This window comes from Bos javanicus, chromosome 29 (assembly GCF_032452875.1).
Source record: "Bos javanicus breed banteng chromosome 29, ARS-OSU_banteng_1.0, whole genome shotgun sequence".
Taxonomy (NCBI): Eukaryota; Metazoa; Chordata; class Mammalia; order Artiodactyla; family Bovidae; genus Bos; species Bos javanicus.
Window position 1 is genome coordinate 51,512,617 of NC_083896.1, and position 4,986 is coordinate 51,517,602.

Below are 4,986 nucleotides of genomic sequence, written 5' to 3' on the forward strand. Positions count from 1 at the left end.
GGAATCTTCTGATTATCACTAGTTAAGTCATCTGCCTGAGAAAGCTTTCCAGCCTCTATTGGAAAGTAACCTCGCAGTAACCACTTGGATTCTTTGCCCAGTACAACTTCCTTGTTCCTGATCCCTTATGCCTATAAAAGTCTTTTATTTTGTGCAACTCCTCAGAGTTTCTAACTGCTAAATTGGATGCTGCCTCATTCATTTAAATAAAGGCACTAAGATTTTAAAATTTTACTCAGTTGAATTTTATTTTAATAGGGCTTATAGCTTATTTTGGAGAAGGCAATGGCATCCCACTCCAGTACTCTTGCCTGGACAATCCCATGGATGGAGGAGCCTGGTGGGCTGCAGTCCATGTGGTCGCTAAGAGTCGGACACGACTGAGCGACTTCACTTTGATTTTTCAAATGGCAACCCACCCCAGTGTTCTTGCCTGGAGAACACTGCAGGAAGTGTCATAAGACACATATCCCTGGGACATGCAGGAAGTGTCATATGTGACGCATATCCCTGGGACATGCATCACAAGAGGGCATGTCCCAGGGATGGGGGAGCCTGGTGGGCTGCCGTCTATGGGGTCACACAGAGTTGGACCCGACTGAAGTGACTTAGCAGCAGCATAGCTTATTTTAAGATTATATTTGGCTTTTAAGAGATTGTTATAGATTCAATTGAGCTTACTATGAACGATGTCGGATTCAGGATCTCCAAAGAAGATTTAGCTTCAGGACCAGGGACCAGGATTGATCACTCAAGAGCGTTTGTGTAGCAGAGTTTTATGACAGTGGGAAAAGGTCAGAGAAAGCTTCTGACATGGACAGCAGAAGGGGGTGGAGAGTGCCCCCCTTGCTAGTGTTAGCAAGGGATGTATATACTTTTTAAATTAGTTTCTACATTAAATCAAAAGAATGTCTCAAGTTTGTGAAAGGTTTACCAGACCCACTCCCACAATTAGCATTTTAGGATAACAGGATTAGAATTTAACAGAAAGATCCTACCAGACCCATTCCCATAATATACATTCTAAGATATCAGGATTAATCAGAAGGTTTTCAGGAAGGAGAAACTGTCCTCAAGCAGGATACATTGTTGTTATATGATGCCTAGTACAGAGTTTAAGTGGCTCAGATGGGAAAGCATCTGCCTACAATGTGGGAGACCCGGGCTGGATCCCTGGCTTGGGAAGATCCCCTGGAGAAGGAAACAGCAACCCACTCCAGTACTCTTGCCTGGAAAATCCCATGGATAGAGGAGCCTGGTAGGCTACAGTCCATGGGGTTGCAGAGTCAGGCATGACCGAGCAACTTTACTTTCTTTCACAGAGTTTAAACTGAGTTGTGTAATCGTCAGTTCTGGGCCTAAAGAAAGAAAGAAACAAAAACAAAAACAAATGTTTTAAGTGACTAAGACTAAGGAATGTAGAGAAGAAAAAAAAAAAGATGTTTGTCCTTTCCTCCTTGAGAACTCCAGACCCTCTCTCCTCAGCTTCCCCTGGGCTTCTTATCAACCTGCCTAGGAATTGACTCTCTCACTTTGAGCACCTCTTCAGCCTGTGAGCTCCATGAGAACATCAGGCCAGAAAGATAAAAGACCTTGAGTAAATGTTATGATGACTGAAGAGCTGTACAGATAAAATGACTAAACAGAGTCCATGTGAAGGTTACATTCACTGAAGATTAGCTTTTTCTTCCTCCTCCCTCCCTCTTTCCAGAACAGAAGTTCAAGGGACCTTATATCACCCTCACCTCATATGGAACTCCAGTGGTCTGGGTGAGTTTTATCTTTTCTCTATTTGTACACTGGAAGACATTTCATGACTGTACCCCTCAAAACTGAGAAAATTACTACTTGAGGGGCAGGGACCCTCCATGTTGTCTAAGTCAAAAGAGAACAATATGTGAACACAGAATATTGGGATGACTTGGTCCCCTGGGCAGCTGGAAGGAGGGAGACAAAGGCAGAGGGGTGCTGTTTCCACCTCCCTCCTCCCAACATGACACATTTGTCCCTCTTTGTACTTAATCAATCTGATTCTGATTATCTGGAGATTGACATGTCTGCTGGCAGATGGTGTGGTCTTAGGTCACAGCATTGCAGGCCACCAGACCTCAGTTCTGAGCTGTTTGCCAGACCTAGGACAAGTCTTCAGCGTCTTAGATCCGCTGTTTTATCCCTGAGCATTGACAGCGGCACTCCCTGTGTGAGGCCCAGAGGCGGAGGCATCGGCACTTGGGATTGGTCACGGAAAGGCTGCAGCCCCGTGAAGGCTGCCCCTAGAACCCCAGCTGGAACACGAGTGGTTCGTGCAATATCTGGATGAAGCAGTCAAGATGTCAGCGAGAGACACGCAGTTGGTGCCAGGACAGCATTGAATTAGAGCACTGGGCTTTTCTCCACTCACTTCCAGAGGGTCAGGCCCTATTGCCACTGGCCACATACCCTGAGTGATATCCATCTCCTGGGAACTCCAAGTCACAGCCTGATGGCTGGGCCTCCACAGGGCTGAAGGATGTGTCAGGAGCGGGTTGCCCACAGATGCTGGGCACTCCAGGGCTCTGACAGGGGCTGGTGAGGCTGGCATGGCAGGACCCCACAGCACAGAGTATTGGGGTGCCTGGTTGGAGCTGCCATCATCTAAGGCCATAGCACCATGAAGGCCCCTGGTAATTTCTGAGCTCAGAAGCTAAAGCAAGGTTGAGCCTGATTAGTACTTGGTTGCAAGACCAGCTGGAAAGACCAGGTGCTGTGGACTTTCCCGCTTGTCTCTTCTTTCATCTCTCTCACCTTTGTCCACCGCCCCCTCTGCTGGCACAGATGGGCTCTCCTTTGGCCATTGGGAGGTGCACCTATTGTTGAGTCTTGGCCTGGGTGGGTGCTGTGCGGGGTTCTGACAATGGGCAGCACAGTTGTGCTGGCGTCCTCTGTGCTTGCTGGCTGCTCTGGGTTGGTGGGCAGGTTGAGTGCCTACAGGAAGGCAGTACTTTATGCCATGGAACTGTCTGCATAAAATGGTTCTAATGGTGACATTGGACCTCTGTGTATTTTCCACATTAAAAAAACTGTAGCATGTCTCTCTGTGTGTGTGTGTGCGTGTGTTAAAGACTTAGGAAAATTCTGAAGTCAAACAAAAAATTGGATCACATGATAAAATATGAATAAGCTTCAAAAACATGACACTGTGTAAGAAACCGGACCTAAATGGCCACAGTTGTACAAACCCATGTGCTTGAAATACACAGAATAGGCAATTCCATAAGGATGAAAGAGTGAGGAAAGTGGAATTTAAAGTGACTGATTAAGGAACACTAGGTGTCTTTGTAGGGAGATAAAATATAAAATATTCTGGATCAGATAGTGATGATGGCTACACAACTATATAAATAGGCAATCACTAAAATATAGTGCTCAAAGGAGAATTTTTGGGTATACAATATATATCTCAACTTAAAATGATTAATTTGATTTTTTTTTCAAAAATAACAAAACCCACACATTATCCTCAGTGCTTTATGTGGTTCTCACTCTAAGCTCTGTAGACATAAACAAAGGTGCCTGTGTCTGTGTGTGCGTGCTCAGTCATGTTTGACTTGTTGTGACCCCATGGCCTGCAGAAGGCCATGCTCCTCTGTTCATGGAATTTTCCAGGCAAGAATACTGGAGTGGGTGGCCATTTCCTACTCCAGGATATTTTCCCGATCCTTCACTGTTTCTTCAGAATTTGTCTCCAGAGCAAGGAGTCAGCCAGCACCACTCGCCTAGGCTGAGACTCAGGGCACACATAGGAGTGGGGACGCACTCTGGTGGGAAAGAGGGAAAGTGTGTCCTGCTCAGAGCGTGTAATGTGGGGAAGCCGGAGGCAGGCTGGCAGGAAGAGGGCCGTCCCAGGTGACTGCTTAGATGAGATTTGGCTTCCCCCATTTGGTACTAAATTGAAAGGAAGAAAAATAAGGAAGGTGACAGTCACTGACCACGCACTGAATCCTGGAGCCCATTGCTGCAGGGGCTGGGGTCTGGTTTTCCAGGTCGGTTGCTGCAGGGCAGGGCCTCGTGGCTAGAAGGAGAGGTTCCCCAACTTCCCAGTGTGTTAAGAAAGTTCTTCACTTCAACATCCTTCTCTGGTCGTCTTCAATTGGATACTCTGTGGATAAACTTGAAACAGTGTTTCTTAAATTAACTGCAAACAAAGGTAATAATTACGTTATTGTTGAGTAACAATGATAACGGTGATTTTCATTATAATTAATTTCAAGATTTCTCATTGAATACCTACATTACAATACAAATAGTAACAAAAATCCCCAACAACCTGTCGGGCCATCTGGTCGACCTCGTCACAGCGGCCACCAATCTGTCGGCTTTGTGATCCTCACACAGACGTATCCGCGTCTCACACCCACGAAACACAGCGCCTCCACACGCACACCATCCTTTCTACTTCCGAGCCCGAGGAGAACAGAAGGGACTCCTGGCGCCCCTGGAATAGATGCAGCCGGACCCGCAGGAAACCCATCTGCGGAGTCCTGAGCACTTCACTGGGAACCGAGGCCGCCTGGGAGCAGTCTCAGCGCCGCGAAGGCAGCGGGACGACCGTTCCCCCAAGGTGGCAAGGAAGCGCTTCCAGGCGCCCTTTGGGGAGGAGGACGGGCGGCCCGTGGTCCCTTCCGGTGCCTCCTGTTCTGGACACCAGGGCCGGCCGTCTCCGGGGAGAGGACACACGTTTGTGAATCGGGACTATCGGGGTCCATGGGGGAGGCTGGGAAGACTGGACATGTCTGCGTGCGTCCGTGTGGTCCGCACCTCCGGGCGCGTGGGAAACATGGAGAAGGTGTAACCCCGCGGACGCCGGCGCCGTGACCTTTCCTGCTCGCGCTCAGCTGCCCCGGCGGTGCCCGCGGGCAGAAGGGGCCTCGCGGCGCTCTGGTCCACCCGGCCGGGCAGCGACACCGACCGCCGCCGCCCGCCCAGGCCGCGGACCTGCAGCTCGAA

The 4,986-nt window shown here is 48.8% G+C and overlaps 1 long non-coding RNA gene across 2 annotated transcripts; it reads right to left on the reverse strand.

Annotated features, from left to right (window-relative positions):
- Nucleotides 1–221: 221 nt before the first annotated feature.
- Nucleotides 222–4,499, reverse strand: LOC133241699 (uncharacterized). Of its 2 annotated transcripts, none has more exons than XR_009734675.1 (3): nt 4,307–4,499; nt 3,969–4,174; nt 222–1,358 (listed from the first exon to the last, which is right to left on the reverse strand). It is a non-coding gene; the product is annotated as an uncharacterized LOC133241699 (long non-coding RNA). The 2 variants fall into 2 exon arrangements; XR_009734674.1 differs by having other exon boundaries at nt 4,271–4,499.
- Nucleotides 4,500–4,986: the final 487 nt, after the last annotated feature.